We start from the raw sequence: 22782 nt of genomic DNA, 5'->3' as shown, positions 1-22782 counted from the left end.
AGTTTCAATTATTTAGGTCCATCTTAGTGGTAAAATTCCATTAATCTTTTAAATGTACTATTGAATATTGCATATGCTATATGACATGTATTTATTTATTTTTTTCTTACATTTTTCATGCTTATTTCTTAAGATATTTGGTTAACAAAGTATTAGATAAGCTTCTTGAATTTGGAGATTATGTCTCCTCTCCCAGAAATCTACAATATGAACTTGATATATTCGACTGTAGAGGATCAATATAGACCAATATAGACTATAAGACACACAGTATGCCCCCTCTAACCTGCTGAAACAAACAGTTTACCTCTGGAAGGAACTAGCTTCCTTCCAATGAAGTGTCACACTAAATTGTGTTGAACACTGACTCTTCTTGGAGTGCTAAAGACTTATTTGCTGGGGTCTCTTGTGCAATATTTGACACATTCCTTATAAACTTTACCTTAACTCTTTTTTATGGATACTTTTCTCTTTTTTTTTTTTTTTTGAGATGGAGTCTCACTTTGTCTCCGAGGCTGGAGTAGAGTGGCGTGATCTCACCTCACTGCAACCTCCGCCTCCTGGGTTCAAGTGGTTCTCCTGTCTCAGCCTCCCAAGCAGCTGGGATTACAGGCATGCACCACCACACCTGGCTAATTTTTGTATTTTTAGTAGAGACAGGGTTTCACCATGTTGATCAGGCTGGTCTCGAACTGCTGACCTATTGAGAGTGTTTCTTAAACTTCTTATCTCAAATTCATCAGCCTCTTCAATTTCAGCATTCATTCATCTATTCCTCTATTTTTTTCCATAATATGCCTTCACGTAACACAACACTCCCTTATACTGTGCCATTTATCTGTTTAGCACTATGCTCACAAGGTTTTAAAAGGTAGACTTCATGGAATTAGCAACCTACCAATCTTGTTAATCTGTACCTTCACACATAGTAGGCTCTCTTAATTATGTAATAAATTAATGACTCAATAAATTGTATCTTTCTCAGATTCCATAGGATAGATTTCTATTATATGTGTTCCCAGATTTTTCCTTAAAAAGCCTCTATCTTAGGTTCCTACGCTTGCCTTCGGGAGATTCACTTGAACTGTCCTTTCTCTTCCGATTAACTCAAATGCTGTCAGGTATAGTCATGGAATCATATTGTAGGTTTCCATGACTATACTTGAAGTGATTCCGTACCTGATAGCATTTGATAGGCCAGGAACATGTGCCTTAGAATGAGTGTACTTTGTGATATTTATTATGTTATCAAAGATGAGTGTTCTAACATCCAAGGATTCTTCATATTCCCAATATATGAAAGCGTGTTTGCAACCACAGAGAAAAGCACTCAATGCACACTTGACTTTATATATTTTGCTTCAGGTAAAATTAAACCTAAATTTTGATTTCTGCATCTGTAAAATTCTGAAGAAAATTTCACATTCATTCATAGCGAGTGAAATACTGGCCAGCTCTATCTAGGACAGAAGGTAGAAAGAGAATAGGATTTCATGACATTAACAACAATGCTTTACACGAATGCAAGGAGGTAGAAATGGAGCCCTCATCTGGTATGTGGTGTGCTTGTTTGGACTGTGTGCTTAAGCACTTGATGCAGCCACTTTTTATTCCTGTATTTCTTGGAATTGGGTAAAATAAATATAGCCCCCTTCCCCACCCCTTATTGTATTTCTCCATAATTTTAACGACTTTTCCATCCTTTCATAAAGCTGATCACCTTTTGTGTACTCTGGACTGAGGATATAAGCAAAATTGCTATGTGGTTGTGGTTTGAAACTTTTTTTTTTTTTTTTTTGAGACAGGTTCCCACTCAGTCACCCAAGCTGAGTGCAGTGGTGTGACCGTGGCTCTCTGCAGCCTCGATCTTCTGGGCTCAAGCAATCCTTCCACATCAGCCTCCCAAGTGGGTGAGACCAGAGGCATGTGCCATCATGGCTGGCTAATTCTTCCATTTATTTATTTATTTATTTATTTATTTATTTATTTATTTGAGACAGAGTCTCACTCTATCACCCAGGCTGGAGTGCAGTGTTGTGATCCTCGGATCACTGCAACCTCTGCCTCCTGGGTTCAAGGAATTCTCATGCCTCAGCCTTCCAAGTAGATGGGATTACAGGCATGGGCCACCACACCCAGCTAATTTTTGTATTTTTAGTAGAGACAGGGTTTCACCATGCTGGCCAGGCTGGTCTCGAACTCCTGACCTCAAGTGATCTACCCACCCCAGCCTCCCAAAGTGCTGAGATTACAGGTGTGAGCCACTGCGCCCGGGCTTATTTTTGTTTTTTTAATCAAGGCAGGGTTTCTACAGGCTGGTCTTGAATTCTTGGGCTTACGTGAACCTCCCACCTCGGCCTCTCAAAGTGCTGGACATGACCACCACATGAGCCACCAGGCCTGGCCTGAAATACTTCTTTAGATTTGGTAAACAACTACTGCCCAGATGCCCCCAAGGCCCCCATCTCACTTTCTGCTCCCTGGGAATCTTCTGTGTCCTTATGATATTTATTAACTTAAAAGTTAATGCCTATTACAACAGTGTGATCTTGAACCCTGCTTCATTCAGTGCTGAAGTCTGGAGACTTTCTGGTTGCATAATGGCCATGTGTAGTCCTGCTTTAAAGTTCCCACTACCTGGCTTCTGAACATCACCTCTGGCACCTTTCTTACAATCCACAGAGCCACTCCACACATACTTCCCAAACCTTACCCTGTCCAGAGAGACAAAGACCATGGAAGGTGGAAGGGGAAAAGAGGCAACCTTCATGTTGGTATTGGAACCACAAATGCCTGTCCTAACACCATTTGATATTTTGAATAGCACATCACAAATTGAGATGAATAAGAGGTATCCAATGCCCTTAAATACATATAGAGATAAATAGACAAGTTAAAAGGCAATTACTGTACAGTACGTTCCATAGAGTTTTGTGCACTAAGCAGGATCTTCAACCCAGCCTTAACACTGAAAGAACTAGAATCAGAGGAAATTGCCTTTAAGCAAAATCCTGAAGGCCACATAGCCAAGAGAGTTGCTATTGGGGAGGGCAGAAAAAAAATCCTGTGTACATCTCCAAGGAGATGATGGTCCATGCATCTTAGGGAAACAGAAAGTAGTTCAGTGGGGAGAGAACTGATAACTGAAAGAGAGAGTGAGATACTGGAAGTGAGAATTGGGAGTAGAGAAAAGGTAAAGATCATTTATGCCAAGGGAAAGATGTTTTTCAATCTTTTACTCCATACTCTAGCAGAGTTTGATTTACAAAACCTTACTTCTTCAAAACTATTATCACTCCACATTTCTCAAAGGAATAAATCCAAGCATTTACCCATATTTCCCTAGAATCATATTTACAAAATGATATTAATATTTAAAAAAACAAAGGAGATTGCAAGGCAGAGAAATTGCATTAAAACATGGAACATTTGTCCATCTTTCTACCCGTGGTAACATTTAAAAGCCTGCATATTACAAAAGCTGAAAGCATTGGCCCAGAGACAGGCAGCTTGGGGACTCAGCAAGGTCTGAGTCCTTGATTAGACCCATGACATTGTAAAAGCTACTCAACTAGTCAGCCTTCATCTATAAAAAATGGGTTAAGCATAGAGCATGCAAAGTGTATGGGAAGTTGCCTGCCACAGATGCATTCACTAAGTTCGCCATCACTGATTTTATTTAAATTATAGAACAGATAAGTGAATATGACTGCAGTTATGAGAAAAAGCCATAACTTTCTTCTTTTCCTTTTTTTCTGTAAATATTGACAAACTAATATCTTGTTCCAGGTATTACATAGTGGTGGACAGCCTGGAAGGCAGGATATTATAAGGGCTTAATTTAAAGTCATCTGAGTCAAGTAAATTAACATATTTTAATAACTTCCTACATCATAGAAATAAGCCTGAAGCTGTTCCAGAATGTGTAGGCTGAGGTGAGGAGGCAGCCCAGAAGGAAACTAGATAAAGTGTAAACAAATTCTAAGATTATAGGCAGTTAATGGAATGGTGAGAATGAGATTGTATCTTCAATTTACGGGGACATCAGGAGATAATTTAGGTAAATTAGACAGTTAAAAACTATGTCCAGATAACAGGAAACATACTGGAGTACTGTTATTACTCCAAGTTTCCCTTTGTATCTTTCAGAAGCATGTACACAGTGATCATCCAAGAATGTAGCTGTGTGTATAATTTGCAAGAAGACCTAAAATTTTCTTTATTGCAAAGACAACCTGATTACCTCACTATCTAAAAGGAACAACTAACACAAATTATAGCTAGAAAATTGCCTCACTAATGTAGTCCCAAATTAACCTCTGTAAATACTTTCAAAGGTTCAGGCATCACCAGGGACATAACTCTAAAAACATTTAAATGTATTAGCGCAATCCAACTAGTGGATGAAAGTATGTTGTTTGGCCTGGTATGAGAAAAGCTGAAGTCTTTCAAGTTTAGTTGTCACTCTTATTATTCATTATCTTTACATATCTCTCTTTAAATGGATGGTGTATATCCAGTTTCTTTCTATTCACTTCTAGTAAAGAATGATCATGCAAAAATTTTAAAATATTAAGAATAAAAACTTCAATAGCCATAGCTCTAAGTATCAATATTTTCCTTCAAGACTCTTTTTATGCATCTTTATCTTAAAATTGCTCATGTTCCAGAAGGGGTATAAAATTGCATCTAAACCTGTATTATCTTTTCCTAAACCATGATATGAACTATTAATATTTTAAACCAAGTGTGTATGGGTGGGGGGTGTTTTTAGCATATTAGGACAAGTTAGTAATTGAGCAAGTATTCTGCTTCTATATTGTAGCAATTTGTTTTGTATGTAATTGCTCATAAAACAAGCATCACTCTTTTGTAGAATATGGTTTTAGATTATGAATATGCCCCAAGGCTCAAAAAAGGGAATCTGACTATAAATTTAGCAGAAATAATAAATGTACTAGTTTCCACTGTTTTCTGGGAAATCAGAATGTCTCCTTTTTAATGTTACTGGATTCATGTGTGCTCAGAAGCACGCCAAAGTACCTTAGCTGTTTCTTGTTTTCTCCTTCCTGTTTTCCTTCTTTTTCTTCTTCTTCTTTTTTTTTTTTTTTTTTTTTTTTTTTTGTTAAGGGAGGGTAATAGGGGTAAAAATATTGCCTGAATATACATTTCTCTAGAAGAGAAATTAAATTGCTATTTAACTTGATCTGATCATTTCTGTCTTGAATTATTTCTTCTCTTCTGTTGCTATATTTTAGGTTCAGAGTTCAATTAGCAAAATTATAGTTTTGTTTCTCCCATGGTGAGTGTCTTTTAAATAAAATGATTTAACCAAGAAACAGCATTGTGAGTGATTACATTTATCTCAGCATGCATTCTATTTCTCTCTGGTTTGGCCAATTAGAGATATAACAAAGGCCTATGAATTCTATCACATCTACAAACTATACTGCTTAGCATTACATTAAAATCTCAAACTTAATCTCTAAATATCTTAATCTCTAAATACTGGAATCTCTAAAGTGTTCCAATCTCTGTATACTACTTAAAGATATGATATCCATCTAATTCAAAAGACGGAGTTTAGTGAATATTGGTTCCCTTACGCTACTGTGAATACCTCCCTAGAAGACACTGTGTTTAATAATAAATTTTAAAAACAAAAATAAAGATATTCATACATATCAGATGTTATAAGGTCAACAATTGATTTGACTTGGAAAAAAATTGATTTTATTCTGATTTAATGACCTTTGTGCCTTTTTAGTCTTAAAATATTATTTCTTTCACTAAATAACAGTGATAATAGTGAATAGTTCCCTCACTAGTATGTATTATGATGAATTGGCAACATAATTTTATAAAATGTTTTATTATTTATGATTTGTATATGTTCGAAATCTATCCCTTTATTTATTTGTATTGCTTTTCTGATGAAAATTCTAGACTTGGGTGACATGGTTGGAAATTGAGACTGAAAATATTATGACTATATATACACACACACACACACACACACATATATATGTGTGTATATATGTGTTAGATTGGTCACCTAATTTTATTCTTTTTATTTTATTGTTTTTAAATCAAACTCGTTTTAAACTCCCTGTGATAATATAAGGAGACACACTATACAGCACAGCGTTAGGGCAGAAAATAGGTTATTTACAAAAATCATTTAGGGTAAAATCACATTTTTATTTCAACAAATATATCAGATTAATTGTATCTACATGATAATTTGATGCTATAAGTTTATTCATACCGGGAAAATTGTCACATTAAAAATTCTCAAAATAATTTTGGCACAGGTCAAATCTTCTCATTTTGCTAAGTCCCTGAGCTCTTTGAAGAGGCTGACCTCATGCACTGACCTTTTCCCCAGCCACCTTGTTCCCCTTTCTCCAGAATGCCTTGCTACATGCTCTGTCCTCAAAGCTACTTTTATCCCTGCCCATATAAACTGTAGGTGAACATTTAATGATACCACCTTTTTAGCCAATGATGCTCTGTAGAAACCATGCAGCTTCTCTGACAAGTAGACTTAAGAGTCCCTGCCCCAAATAGGACTTCATACCATTTTCCCGATGCTTACTGACAAAGAAGAGGATCCAGATGAGGGTACATTTTGTGTATGCTTCATATTATTCATAAAATTGCCTGTAATGGTCAATCTTTTAACATTTCCAAAGCTCATGTCTCAGAAGATCATCCAAACATTGGATGGCAAAGAGGTCAATGTCAATGTCAAGCTTATTGGCAAATAAGTGGTGCTTGCGCAGCATCCAGTTCAAGTCACCAGCTCCAAAAATGCACACCGAGTGATTGTGGTCCCCATCGCAGTAGGTAGGGAGCACCTTTGGAAACATCACCCTCCAAGCACTGCCACTTGACAAACCTGGCAACTGCATGCATGTCAGACAAGTCATACTTATGGTTTGTGGAGAGTGAACCGGGGACTTCAGGAATACTCTGGATGGTATCCCAGAGATGCTCATCAGGGCTGTGTGTGTCTTGTGCCTGCCCGATAAACTTTTGGATTTTTTTCATTCTGCAGTACATACCCCACATCCTCCCTGCTGACCACAAAATAGGCACACACTGAACAAAGAAGTGCTTCAAGTGGAGTAAGCATTTTAACTTTCCCTGTGTTCGTCAGTTTTCCAAAAACCTCATACTGCTTTTTCCACCTTTCTCCTTTATTGAATGGCATCCTCTCCATTTCAAGGTTGTTTTCTCCCATTAACAACTTGATCTTCCTCAAAATTTCTAGGTTGGATTTAATGGGAAAATCCATACCACAAAGTTTTACCAAGAATTTCCAGCCTGCAGTCATTGCTTAGAGGTCATTCATGCAGTTGAGGTTAGCCTGAACCTGGCTCCATGATGCATAAACCACCGTCTCCAATCAGCTCGCCACAAAGACTTTACTGGAACAGAATGCAATGCCCATCACTGTAGCTAAAAAGGAATCCTCTGATTTTTTGTCCACGTGAATGCGATAGAAATTCTGAGGCATATAGATGGCCCTCAGTAGCCTGTAAAGCATTTCAGTCTTGTGATGAACTGCTATAGAATATGCTGTTTGAAACTCCGCCTCTTGTTTACAAAGGGGTTCTATGGTATATTGATATATTTGTGTCTCTCTTGATGAAATAAGTATGGTCACTGGTTATGTTTATATAGTTGGCACGTGTTCACTGAGGGTACTTTAAAAATTTTACTGTTAGCATCTCAAACTTTACCTTTTGGATTTCATCTACATCACCCTGTAAAACTTTGGTGCAATTAATATCACTACTAGGATTCTCTCCAACAAGCTCCAAGTGTCTGACAAATTCGGGCTTTGATGAATCCTTAAAAAAAAGGGGGGGGGGGAAAGAAAAAAATCTCCTCTGAAGCAACTTCCTTAGCATTTCAAACAAGAATCAGGGACTTTCCTTTGTGAAGGGCAGTCTTCTATCCTCCAATCACCAATGATTTTCCTTCCATTGTGGCCTCTGTTTGCATTTATCAGAAGTGCAAAGGCATATTGAAATGAAGAACAGAACATTTAGAAGTAAAGAAAGTCTGAATCATTTAGTAGTGATTCCAGGTGACATCCTGCACCCACTCCAAGTACCTCTCATGCTCTCAGGTGGCTTAAATGTACCAGGCATCCTCCAATAATGATATGTTCTATGAGGCTTTAAAAAACTGTGCACAAAGGAGCAGTTGGATTCATTTAGGGGGTCCCCAATTCCTGAGTGATAAAGCACTTTGCTGTTGTTCAGCAGATGCTCGATAGAGGGGGTCCTGATGGAGTGGGCAAAGCCACACCAGGCCACTCCTTGTCCCCCTTTTTTATTTTTTCTTTACTTTTGTTTCAGTAGGTTTTTGGGGAACAGGTGGTGTTTGTTTATATGGATAAATTATTTAATGATGATTTCTGAGATTTTGGTCCACCCATCACTGGAGCAGTGTACACTGCATCCAAGGTGTGGTCTCTTATCTCTCACCTCCCTTCCCTCACTTCCCACCCCAATGGTCCCCAAAGACCATTGTTTCATTCCTATGCTTTTGCATCCTCATAGCTTAGCTCCCAGTTATAAGTGAAAACATTATCATATCTAGTTTGCCATTCCTCAGCTACTTCACTTAGAATAATGATTTCCAATTTCATCCATGTTGCTGCAAATGCCATTATTTCATTCCTTTTTATGGCTGAGTAGTATTCCCTGGTGTGTGTGTGTGTGTGTGTGTGTGTGTGTGTGTGTGTGTGCATGTATCACACTTTCTTTATCCACTTATTGATTGATGGGTATTTGGGCTAGTTTCATATTTTTGCAATTGCAAATTTTATGGCTATAAACATGTGTATGCAAGTGTCTTTTCCATATAATGCCTTCTTTTCCTCTGGGTATATACTCAGTAGTGGGATTGCTGGATGAAATGGTAGATCTCCTTTTAGCTTTTTAAGGAATCTTCATACTACTTTCCATAGTGATTGTACTAGTTTACATTCCCACCAGCAGTGTAAAAGTGTTCCCTTTTCATCACATCTGCAACAACATCTATTTTTTTATTTTTTCATTACAGCTATTCTTGCAGAAGTAAGGTGGTATTGCATTGTGGTTTTTATTTACAATTCCCTGATCATTAGTGATTTTGAGCATTTTTTCGTATGTTTGTTGGCCATTTGTATATCTTCATTTGACAATTGTCTATTCGTGTCCTTAGCAAACTTTTTGATAGGATTATTTGTTTTACCCTTCCTGATTTGTCTGAATTCCTTGTATATTCTCAATATTAGTCCTTTGCCAGATACATAGTTTGCCCAAGATGATCATGTGATTTTTGTTTTGAATTCTGTTTATGTGGTGTGTCACATTTATTGTCTCGCCTATGTTAACATCCCTGCATCCCTGGTATGAAAACCACTTGCTCATGGTGGATTTTCTTGATGATATGTTGGATTCAGTTAGCTAATATTTTGTTGAGGATTTTTACATCTATATTCATCAGGGATATTGATCTGTAGTTTTCTTTTTTCTTTTCTTTTTTTTTTTTTTTTTTTTTTTTTTTTGAGACAAAGTCTTGCTCTGTCACCCAGGCTGGAGTGCAGTGGCGCAATCTCGGCTCACTGCAACCTCCGCCTCCTGGGTTCAAGCAATTCTCCTGCCCCAGCCTCCCAAGTAGCTGGGATTACAGGCACTCATCATCATGCCTGGCTAATTTTTTTTCTGTTTTTGTAGAAACAGGGTATCACCACGTTGGCCAAGCTGGTCTCAAACTCCTGACCTCAGGTGATCCGCCCTCCTCGGCCTCCGAAAGTGCTGGGATTACAGGCATGAGCTGCCCCATCTGGCTGTTTGTTTTGTTGTTATTGTTATGCCCTTTCTTGGTTTTGGTATTAGGATGATACTGGTTTCATAGAATAATTTAGGGAGGATTTCCTCTTTCTCTATCTTTGGAATAGGTTCAGTAGAATTGGTACTAATTCTTTGAATTTCTGAGGTAACTCAGCTGTGAATCCATCTGGTCCTGGACTTTTCTTTCTTGGCATTTTTACTACCATTTCAATCTTCCTGCTGGTTATTGGTCTCTTCAGTTTCTATTTCTTCCTGGTTTAATCTAGGAGGGTTGTATATTTCCAGGAATTTATCCATCTCCACTAAGTTTTCTAGTTTATGTGCATAACAGTGTTCATAGTAACCTTGAAAATCTTTTGTATTTCTGTGGTATGCATTGTAGTAGCTGCTGTTTCATTTTTAATCGAGCTTACTTGGATCTTCTCTCTTCTTTTCTTGGTTAATCTCATTAATGTTCTATCAATTTTGTGTATCTTTTCAAAAAACCAGCTTTTTGTTTCATTCATCTTTTGTATTTTTGTTTGTTTCAGTTTCATTTAGTTCTTCTCTGATCTTTGTTATTTCTTTTCTTCTGCTGGGTTTGGGCTTGGTTTGTTCTTGTTTCTCTCATTCTTTGAAGTATGACCTTAGACTATTTGTGTTCTTTCAGACTTTTTGATATAGGCATTTAAGGCTATGAACTTTCCTCTTAGCAACACTCTTGCTGTATCCCAGAGATTTTAATAGGTTGGGTCACTATTATAATTCAGTTCAAATAATTTTTAATTAATTTTCATCTTGATTTCATTGTTGACATGATAATCACTCAGGAGCAGATTATTGAATTTCATGTATTTACATAGTTTCAAGGATTCCTTTTGTAGTCGATTTGTAATTTTATTCCACTGTGGTCTGAGAGAGTATTTGATATAATTTCAATTTTCTTAAATTTATTGAGACTTGTTTTATGGCCTATTGATATGGTTTGGTGGTTTCCCCACCCAAATCTCATCTTAAATTCCCATGTGTTAAGGAAGGAATCTGGTGAGAGGTAATTGAATCATAGGGTAGGACTTTCCCATGCTGTTCTTGTGATAGTGAATAAGTCTCATAAGATCTGATGGTTTTATAAATGGGAGTTTCTCTGCACAAGTTCTCTTTGTCTGCTGCCATCCATGTAAGACGTGACTTGATTCTTGCTTTCTGCCATGACCGTTAGGCTTCCCCAGCCATGTGAAACTGTAAGTCCATTAAACCTCTTTCTTTTATAAATTGCCCAGTCTCCGTTATGTCTTTATCAGCAGCATGAAAATGGACTAATACAGTAAATCGATACCAGTAGAGTGGGGCACTGCTGAAAAGATATCCAAAAACATGGAAACAACTTTGGAACTGGGTAACAGGCAGAGGATGGAACCGTTTAGAGAGCTCAGAAGAAGATAGGAAAATGTGGAAAAGTTTGGAACTTGCTAGAGACTTGTTGAATAGTTTTGCCCAAAATGTTAATAGTCATATGGACAATAAAGTCCAGGCTGAAGTGGTCTCAGATGGAAATGAGGAAGTTGTTGTAAACTGGAGCAAATGTGGCTCTTGCTATGTTTTAGCAGAGACTGGTGGCATTTTGCTCATGGCCTAGAGATTTGTGGGACTTTGAACTTGAGAGAGATGATTTAGGATATCAGGTGGAATAAATTTCTAAGCAGCAAAGCAATCAAGAGGTGTCTTGGGTGCTGTTAAAGGCATTTGGTTTTATCAAAGAACCAGACTTTATAAAACTTTAGAAAATTTACAGGCCAGGCGCGGTGGCTCAAGCCTGTAATCCCAGCACTTTGGGAGGCCGAGATGGGCGGATCATGAGGTCAGGAGATCGAGACCATCCTGGCTAACACAGTGAAACCCCGTCTCTACTAAAAAAAAATACAAAAAACTAGCCGGGCGATGTGGCGGGCGCCTGTAGTCCCAGCTACTCGGGAGGCTGAGGCAGGAGAATGGCATAAACCCGGGAGGCGGAGCTTGCAGTGAGCTGAGATCCGGCCACTGCACTCCAGCCTGGGCGACAGAGCCAGACTCCGTCTCAAAAAAAAAAAAAAAAAAAAAAAAGAAAAAAAAAAGAAAATTTACAGTCGGACAATGCAATAGTAAAAGAAATCCCATTTCCTGGACAGAAATTTAAGCCTGCTGCAGAAATTTGCATAAGTCACAAGGAGCCGAATATAAATCCCCAAGACAATGGGGAAAATGTCTCCAGAGCATGTCAGAGGTCTTCACTGTAGCCCCTCCCATCACAGGCCTGAAGGCCTAGGAGGAATAAGTGGTTTTGTGGGCCAGGCCCAGGGTCCCTGTGCTGTGTGCAGCCTACAGACTAAATGTCCTAAGTCCCAACAGCTCCAGCCATGACTGAAAGGGGCCAATTAGAGCTCGGGTTGTGGCTTCAGAGAATGCAAGCCTCAAGCCTTGGCAGCTTTGGGAACCTCTGCCAAGATTTCAGAGGATGTATGGAAACGTCTGAATGCCCAGGCAGAAGTTTGCTGCAGGGGTTTCCACACATCCTCTTAAATCTAGGTAGACGTTCCCAAAGCTCAATTTGTGACTTTTCTGCACTGGCAAGCTCAAAACCACATGGAAGCTGCCAAGGTTTGAGGCTTGCTAGGCCAATGCAGAAGGAAAATGCAGGGTCAGGGCCCCATAAAGAGTCCCTGCTGGGACACTGCCTAGTGGAACTGTGAGAAGAGGGCGACCATCCTCCAGACCCCAGAATAAAAGATCCACTGACAGCTCATATATGCACCTGGAAAAACTGCAGACACTCAATGCCAGCCTGTGTAGGTAGCCAGGCTCTTAATCTGATAGGTTTTCCTTTATATGTTACCTGATGCTTTTGCCTCATAGCTTTTAAGGTTCTTTGCTTTGCCTGACCACATTTTTTACTTTCCTTACCAAATCCTGATTTTAAAAAAATTACAGCCTGAAGACATTTCTATGAAAAAATAGGGGCAAAGGAAGAGTTCTAACAAGAACTTTTATCTCCTGAACTCACCTGTCTTTTGATGATAATCTTTCTGAGAACACTGTAACTCACAGCACATTTTATGAGAGTAAGGGTAGAGGTAGTATATATGTGCAGATTAAAGATTAAAAAAACAATATATTTGTCTACCCTCTGGCCCCAAATCAAATACCCTCATATATCAGACTTTGGGAGCATCCAGTATAATCCTCCCATTGCTCCCAAAGAACACCATGCCCTCACCATCATTAGCTCAGTGTTGATGTTCTATATTATTTTATCCTGTATGTACATTTTCCTAAATTCATTATTTATAACCATATGAATTCACCTTAATATAGATGACATAATATTTCATGTATGCTTTTTTTTATCTCTTTTCATCACGTGCATGTTGCAATGTATCCACAGTGACATATGCAGCAATAATTCATTTATGAATATGTCAAGATTAATTCATCCATTCTTATGTTAATGGTCATTTTGGTCATTTCTACTTTTTTTCCTCCCACTTAAAATAAAGCTGTAAACTTTCTTGTATATGCTTCCTGGTGAATGTATGGGTAATTCCATTATTGGATAGCAGGGGATCTATTACTTCAACTTTACCAAATAATCCTAAATTGTTCCCACAGGAGTGCATGTGAGCCTCCATTGCCCAACATCTTTAGTATTATTTGTCAAAATCAATTTCTAAAATGCATATATTAGAGAGAAACATTATTGTCAAACCATGTCATATTTTAATTTGCATTTCCTTAATTATCAATATTTCTTTGTAATTATAATTACTATGTAACACATTAGACAAATGAATTACTGAGCATACCTGTGAATCCTGTGTTCAAAAAAGGCTACTGCAATTCCATCATGTTTTCATGAAAGATGGGATGGTCAAAATGTCACCTGAATTTGTCAAACTAGAAGCAAAGAAGTTGGGGATTTGTACTCTTGAATGTGGTTATGGATTTTGGCCAGCACTGTAGGGGGATTGATATAAACCCTCATGTGTTTCTGGCTCTCTATTCAGGCAATGAAGTTCCTGCTGCTAAAGGGTCATCTACCATAGGAGAGTAACAACTGGGCCAGCAGAGAAAAAAGCACACTTTGAAGCAAGCAGAGAGGTACACAGAAATAGTAACAGAAATTTCAGGGCACTCATCTACACAGAGTACCAATGGCATCCTCTCTAGGAGAATCTTGATAGTTTGGTAAATGGAAAAGGGGTTCTTACCAAAGTGTTCAACTTAGAAGGATTTCTCTATAGCTATCTTTAAGGACTGTTCTATACCTAGTTGTCAGCAATGTGTTGACCAGTCACACCAGTGAAGACATAGAAACTATGTATATCAGATATGAAGATAATTTCAAACTAGGAAAAATAACAAACACAAAATGGGTCAAATCAAGTTTTAAAATGCTGTTAATAGGCGTGATTAGCAGACACCAAGAAGACAAATTTAAAATCTTTTATTTATATTTTAAAATTCACTTATTTACATACAGAAAGGAGAACCAATTTAGAAATTGATAGGTTTTTATTGACCACATGCCTAGGTAAGTTAACAACTATGGTGAATCTGCTAAAATAAGATAATGTAATAATATACTCCTTTAATGGAAGGAAACCATCTTAATCAATTTAGATATGTTCTATTTGTAACACATTTAGAGGTTATTTGCCTTGGAATGCCGTGGCTTTTAAGAGATAATATAAAACAAAAGTCAGAGCAAAAAGGAACTTGAGGATGAAGATGGGATTTTGGAAGGAGAATAAAAGTCACAGATCTGGGGGATATTTAATCCGGAATAGAGATTATTAAGAAAGTACACTCATCCATAGTTTCCTAAAGCTTTTTTTTTTTTTTTTTTTTTTTTTGGAGTGCAATGGCGCGATCTCGGCTCACTGCAAGCTCCGCCTCCCGGGTTCACGCCATTCTCCTGCCTCAGCGTCCGGAGTAGCTGGGTCTACAGGCGCCCGCCACCATGCCCGGCTCATTTTTTGTATTTTTAGTAGAGACAGGGTTTCACAGTGTTAGCCAGGATGGTCTCGATCTCCTGACCTCGTGATCCGCCCACCTCGGCCTCCCAAAGTGCTGGGATTACAGGCGTGAGCCACCGCGCCCGGCAGTTTCCTAAAACTTTTCACAGGCTTTCTTCTTAAAATGAAATCAATAAAGATAATATAGTGTCTTCATTGTGAAATTTAACAAATACAGTAAATCAAACACCCTAGGTAACTAACTTATTATTCATGAAATAAAATATGATTAGCTCCTATAAAAGAAAGAAATGTATCTCTTCTCAATCAGAATTGCCTCTTGCTGAATAAAGTGAATCTTAGTATTTACTTTTCCCCCCTGGTTCTGCACTAATGTATACATCAAACTATTACCTGATTGCTTTTTTCGATTGTTTTTCAATTTTTTTAAAGGGGAATAATCTATATTGTTTGCAGAACTTATTTATTTATTTATTTATTTATTTATTTATTTATTATTTTTGAGATGGAGGCTCGCTCTGTCGCCTGGCTGGAGTGCGGTGGTGTGATCTCAGCTCACTGTAACCTCTACCTCCTGGGTTCAAGGGATTCTCCTGCCTCAGCCTCCCAAGTAGCTGGGACTACAGGCATGCACCACCACACCCAGCTAATTTTTGTATTTTTAGTAGAGACGGGGTTTCACCATGTTGTTCAGGCTGGTCTCAAACTCCTGACCTCAGGTGATCCACCCACCTTGGCCTCCCGAAGTGCTGGGATTACAGGCGTAAGCCACCGCTCCCGGCTGGAATTTATTTTTTTTTAATTCTCTGTGTGTGTGTGTGTGTGTGTGTGTGTGTGTGTAAGAGTTTTATTTAGTGAAACTATAATTTATTCATTTGTATTGTTTGCCATTTAAAAAATATACCACAATTTCACTACATATATTATTATGGATTAGCATTTGAGTTGTTTTGAATATTTTGTATGTTACATACAATGCTGTAATTGATATTTCTGTAAATATGCACATTGAATTATTTAGCATATATTTCTAGAAACAGTAATGGCAGGTCATCTCACTTTGGTTTTCTGTTCTGGCTGTGGTATTTCTCTTAGCTCATTTCTTCCTTCTTTTATGTTCTGATTACTTTTTGCCATTCCATCCTTTTTTCTCTATAAGTTATAGGCTCTTACTATCTTTTGAAATAGGCAACCTAAAAATAAAATACATATACTGAACTTATCATAGCTTACTGGTCATCATCATTTTTACCCTTCTGACAGACATCACAAATTACCTTGAACTCTTTAACACAATTTCTTTCATTCCTTTGCCTTACAATACACTGTCATAATATTTATCTTTAAAAAAAAAAACTACTAAAAAAACTTGTAAGAAATTATGAATAAATTATTACTGTTTAATAAGCTAGCTTTCAATTCAGTTACATTTATCACTCACTTCCTTTAGACTTCTTAGATCTCTCTCCCATTCGGTATTTTACTTGCCTAAATTATTTTCAAAAATTAGAATCTTCTGGTAGAGTATGCTTCTGTTATTATTTTTTTCTGAAAGTAACATTGTTATTTTTGAAAGAGTTTGACATGTACGGAATTCTACATTGGAGAATATTTTCTTTCAGCACCCTGTCTATTTAATTCCACTATATCTTCCATTGTTGCTGCTGGGATGTAAAAGATCATTGTAACCGCCACTTGCTTGAAGAAACTCTCTTTTCTTGCTACTTAAAAGATTTTCCTTTTGTCTTTGGTTTTCTGCAGTTTCACAATGATTTCTTTAGGCATAGAGCTCCTTTTTTTATCTATACTGTTTGAGATTTGTGGAGCTTCATAAATCTATGTATCTGTATCTTTAAACATTTCAGGACAATTGTTAGTGATAGTATATTAAACACTGCTTGTGCTCTATTCTTCCCTCTTCTAATCTTCAGCGAGAAAATCCCCTCCCTCCTCAAATCACATGTTATATATTCTCATTCTAATCTCTATGTCTCTTAACTTTGTCAACATTCAATGTTTTTGTTTCTCTGTGCTCATTTTTGATACTTTTTTCTGAAGTATCTTTCAGTTTACCAACTGTCTTGTCAACTAGTAATAACCTGCTCTTAAACCTGTCCAGTGACATTTTTACTCTTTTTTTTTTTTCAAAGTTTGATTGTGTTGTTTGCAGAACTACTTTTTTACTTTTTTGGAGCTTTATGTTTTCTAGGTCATTCTTTCAAAATTGCCTTCAGAATTATTTATTTTAAAACTTGAAGTATCATTAAAAAGTCAGGAAACAACATGTGCTGGAGAGGATGTGGAGAAATAGGAACACTTTTACACTGTTGGTGGGTTTGTAAACTAGTTCAACCATTATGGAAAACAGTATGGCGATTCCTCAAGGATCTAGAACTAGAAGTACCATATGACCCAGCCATCCCATTACTGGGTATATACCCAAAGGATTATAAATCATGCTGCTATAAAGACACATGCACACGTATGTTCATTGCGGCACTGTTCACAGTAGCAAAGACTTGGAATCAACCCAAATGTCCATCAGTGACAGAATGGATTAAGAAAATGTGGCACATATACACCATGGAATACTATGCAGCCATAAAAAAGGATGAGTTTGGGTCCTTTGTAGGGACATGGATGCAGCTTGAAACGATCATTCTCAGCAAACTATCACAAGAACAGAAAACCAAACATCGCATGTTCTCACTCATAGGTGGGAACTGAACAATGAGATCACTTGGACTCAGGAAAGGGGAATATCACACACCGGGGCCTATTATGTGGAGGGGTAGGGGGGAGGGATTGCATTGGGAGTTATACCTGATGTAAATGACGAGTTGATGGGTGCTGACGAGTTGATGGGTGCAGCACACCAACATGGCACAAGTATACATATATAACAAACCTGCACGTTATGCACATGTACCCTAGAACTTAAAATATAACCGTCTCTACTAAAAATACAAAAAATGAGCCGGGCGCAGTGGCGGGCGCCTGTAGTCCCAGCTACTCGGGAGGCTGGGGCAGGAGAATGGCGTGAACCCAGGAGGAGGAGCTTGCAGTGAGCCAGGATCGCGCCACTGCACTCCAGCTTGGGCGACAGAGCGAGACTCCGTCTCAAAAAAAAAAAAAAAAAAAAAAAAAAAAAAAAAATATATATATATATATATATATATATATATAAAATAATAAAAAAATATAAAAATAAAATAAAATAAAAAAACTTGAAGTAAAATATTTGTGCAAAAGAGATACGGGGATTTAGAAAAAAATATTGAAAATCAAGTGATATCCTATAATTACATAAAGATGAATAAACATTTTGAAGCTTACTCTGCTGAATTTTTCTCATTTTCTCCTTCACACCAGTTTTCACAATTTTTAATCTTGATTTGAAATCTATTTTTGACTGTATCAATGGGGTTAGAGATTCACCAAATTCCACTGCGTTTTTCCATTTGGAGGCTCTGGAAGGAGCTAACAGAATGCAATGGTTTGAATGTGGAAACATAATCCCCAAAGCAACAGAGTTTAGAGATGGCCTTTTTTTTTTTTTTTTTTTTTTTGAGAACACAGAGTTTTGCTCTTCTTGCTCAGGCTGGAGTGCAATGGTGCGGTCTCGGCTCACTGTAACCTCTGCCTCCTGGGTTCAAGTGATTCTCCCATCTTAGCCTTCCCAGTAGCTGAGATTATACCACGCCTGGCTAATTTTTGTATTTTTAATAGAGACGGGGGTTTCACCATGTTGGCCAGGTTGGTCTCGAACTCCTGACCTCAGGCGATCTGCCTGTCTTGGCCTCTCAAAGTGCTGGGATTACAGTCATGAGCCACTGCACCCGGCGTAGAAGTGGACTTTTAAGAGGTAATTAGATTGTGAGGGCTTTGTTCTCATGAATGGATTAATGCTGTTATTGCAGGAGTGGGTTAGTTATACGAGAGTATGATGGGGTACTCACTTGCCCTTTCACTTTCCATCATGGGAAGGTACAGACAGAAGGTTCTCACTAGATCCAGTCACCTCGACCTTGGCCTTCCCAGCCTTAAACACCGTAAGAATAAACCTCTGTTCTTTATAATTACCCAGTCCCTGGCATTCTTTTATAGCAGCACAAAATGGACTAATATAGAAGACGAGAGCGAGAATAAACTATTCACGTTCCTGGGTCTTTCATTTAATTTCATCAAGGGCTAGCTGTGACACTTGGACAAAGGCCAACCCTCCTGTTCAACAGCCTATGCTACAGCTATAGTGTCTAGGATATGCTGGCAGCTAAATTGTTTGCCTCATTAGACCAAGTGGCGATAGAAGCTCCCTTATTGCAAGTCACTAACACTGCACTAGTATGTGTTGGTTGACTTTACGTCTACACGTACCTTTATAACAACTAACAACTCTCCCTTTATTAAACTTACCAATTATCTGTTTCTGTTTACTAACCATTTTCTGCTGAGACCTAGATTAATATGGACCTGGAATGGCACATTACTTTTCTATCAATGAACATTCAATAGGTAGATACTAAAACATTTTATAGCTAACTTTTTTTGTGGAGATATATATATATGGCATACATATATAAATCCACATATATAGTGTGTTACATATATAATAGATATATAGAGATTTATATATATATTCATCCACCAAATATATCCATATTTTATATATATCTCCACATATATATGTCTATATACCTACCAAATATATCCATATTATATATATACACACACACATATATGTGTGTATACAATTTTACTACATGCAATAAATACATTCATGTATATGTGTATATGTGTGTATATACATAATGTTTTACTCAAGGACAATTTATTCTATAAGGTTAAATTATAAATATACATAATTATAATAATTTGCCTAACTAATGTATAGAAATGGAATAGACAGGAAATTGTAACACTTAAAACACAACGTTAAAAATTAACAAATCTAAATCACATACTAAATATCATGTTAAAGAATAGGAGGAATAATGTAAACTTGAAATTTTAGGCCATGTAGACTAGTAAATTCGAAGTCATATTATGTTAAACATGAATAGAAGAGACAAAGATATATTTCTTAATTTTCATATGCTATTTGTAGAGTTAGTAAAATTTGCCATTGAAGCTACTGAGCAATATGACCTGCAAGGGTAGAACATAAATGAGACAGATCTGGGCCTGGGGTACTAGTTTGGGATAATTTGTACAGGTCAACGGTTGAAGTTGTGACATGAGTAATATCCATACAATAAACTGTTAAGAGAATTGCCACAAATACATATTTTTGGGAAAAAACATTATTTATGAGCAGGAGAAACAAATATCCAGTCAATAAAATAGATTAAAAGAAATGTAAGGGATTTAATTAGATAAGAATAATGCTATCAGCTTACTGCCAAATCTACTAATCTGCTGGTACCTACGCTCTCTGTCTTCTCTCCTGTCACAGTGTGTTAACTGCTCCTGCTCCCACCCAAACGCAGTCCTTTATATTCTGGACCACATTCCTTTTTACCGCCCTGAATAAGCCCTGCCCCTGCAATTATCCCCTTTTTCTCTTGCCTTGTAATTTTTACCTTTCTCTGTAAGATCACTCTCATAGGCTATGACCATGCCATTATACTATCTTTAAAACATAATTCACCTGATGTAACAGCCCTGTGTTAGATTCAATTATATTTTTCATATTAATCTTTCATATGTTTCTCTAGATTTTGTGGTGTCTATTTCCCAGCCCTGTTCATATTGGGCTTGGCTGCATGATTGATTGCCTGATGGAATGTCATTGGATGTGACATCAGCAGAGGCTTGATGATCACTTCTGTTATTTTGTCCGCTCTCTTGAATTCCCACAATGTGCATGAGAAGCACATAAGACATGTAACTGCTGGTCCTGCAGCCTGTGCCCTAGAATGAAGACATGAGGAATAAAACTGGACCCAACTATAAGCCTGAAGTGTCATCAGGTCAAGACAAACCCAGTGGAGATCAGTCAAACATAGCCAATCTTCAAACAAGGGAGCATAAAAATCAATGCTTGGTGTTGTAATCCATCAAGATTTTGAAGCCTATAGCTCCTCAAGCTAAACCTGTAATGTTGTTCTCTATTCTTGCTTTCACTTCTTCACTTTCCTTTTTTGTAGAGAATTATGTCCATGTCATTTCATGAAACCAGTTACGCTGAGGTAATCAAAGACTGCTAGTCTGACAAATACTGACAAATTTGAAGGTCAGTCCTTAGCCTTCTTTTAATGCATTTAACCTATTTGTCCACTTCCTCCTTAGAACACTTTTCCACTAGACTTCCAGAACATCCCACTCACGTGATTCTCCTGCTTCACCGTCACTTATTTTTAGTCTACTCTTTCTCTTCCTGGCATTTCAGTGTTGGAGCACCTGAAGATGTGGTTCTCAGTTCTTTTTTCCTTTCCATACCTACTCACATTTCTCTTCGGTACATAACTTACATCCTAGAGTATTTTATCTCATCTCCTGGTATTACCTATCTTTTTTTGTAATGACTAACAAATTTGCATGTCTAATGTAAGCCTCTCCTTTGGGTTCTAACCCACTATGAGTTAACATCACTTGAAATTCTAACAGAATCCTTAAATTTACCATATGCTTCATTACTTAAGACAAAGGCAGCATACTAATGTAAGACGTTGATATATAGAAACCTGAGGTTGGTGTATGTGGGAGCTCTTTGCACTATCTCGACAATTTTCTGCAAATCTGAGATGATTATAAAATATGATATTTTAAAAGATGAGGCCCCTTTTGGATAATGTACCTAAATGATAATTTGATTAACGGTGGTAGGGAATGCAGTAACATTAGTCTTCAGGTAGCAGAATAGGCCATCTCATTAAATATGCCCTCTTTCTCTCTTTTAAGTGACTGAACCTAAAGATCATGAGCCTCAAAAATGAAAGCAAATAAAAGAGAGAAAAAATTTAAAAATATAAACCTTATACACCTAGTATATCTATATTGATATGAATTATACAATGACACATGAAATTACAAGTTGATATATCCTATGATTAAAAAAACATGTAAAATCTGGATCTTTTAATTATTGTGATTATCTTTCACAAAATAAGCAAATATTTAATATAAAACTGATTATACAGTTGAAATTGCTAAACACTGCATTATAGAGATTTTTCTTTCCTCATCAAATACTCCTTAGTAATTTTTAAGAAATCCAACACAAAGATAAAGCTTAATCTCTAAAATTCATTCCAACTACTAAGAATTCAAAAGATCTAATATACTTATTTATGTGACAAGAATGCAAATTAAATTACTGTTGTCTTACTCTAAAAACAATATTTGCAGGTTGTTTTCAATAGCAATTAAACACTGTTTTAATTTTAGTGGGGCATCTCCATTTGCTCAGAGTATTACACTCCAGTCAGGGCCTATTTGCAGGTCTGTTCTATTGCACAGGCTGTATGTTTTCTCCTCTTTTCTTTCTCTATTTCAACCAAGTCTCCCTTTCATCTCGTACATTTCTCTTGACATTAAAACTATGTATTTTATTCTATTGGCGGCTTGTCCTGAAGATAATTGTAAAATCTGTCTTTTTCCAATTATGAGAGGTGTTCCATAAATTCTTTGGGGTATATTCATTTTGAGATGTGCGCCCATAACTCCCATTAATGTTGCCCATTTAAACTTGATCTATTGCTTTCCTTTTCTTTCTAAGTGACTCCAGCCTCCCGTTAATGCAGTTTGTTTATAATCTCCAAACTCCCCCTTTCCTAAATGCAGTCTCTTACAAATGCTTTGCATGTAGGTCATTTATTAAATTGTAAACCAAAGTAATATAAAATCAACTAGGTTTTTGGAAGGCGGAATATTATTCTTTTTTGGACGCCTTCTGCCACTATGTGAAATAGAATATTTGAGCTTGGTCAACTGAGGAA

General features: G+C 37.2%; 1 protein-coding gene and 1 pseudogene across 2 annotated transcripts in view; both read right to left on the bottom strand.

Annotated features, from left to right (window-relative positions):
- Positions 1-22782, bottom strand: part of LOC105472967 (cadherin 12) — a 1136463-nt gene that overhangs the window by 854248 nt on the left and 259433 nt on the right. The window lies entirely within an intron of this gene.
- Positions 465-17954, bottom strand: LOC139363911 (beta-1,3-galactosyl-O-glycosyl-glycoprotein beta-1,6-N-acetylglucosaminyltransferase-like; annotated as a pseudogene).

Source organism: Macaca nemestrina, chromosome 6, assembly GCF_043159975.1.
Source record: "Macaca nemestrina isolate mMacNem1 chromosome 6, mMacNem.hap1, whole genome shotgun sequence".
Taxonomy (NCBI): Eukaryota; Metazoa; Chordata; class Mammalia; order Primates; family Cercopithecidae; genus Macaca; species Macaca nemestrina.
Note: the sequence above shows the minus strand (reverse complement) of the source record. Positions and strands in the feature narration are given on the sequence as shown.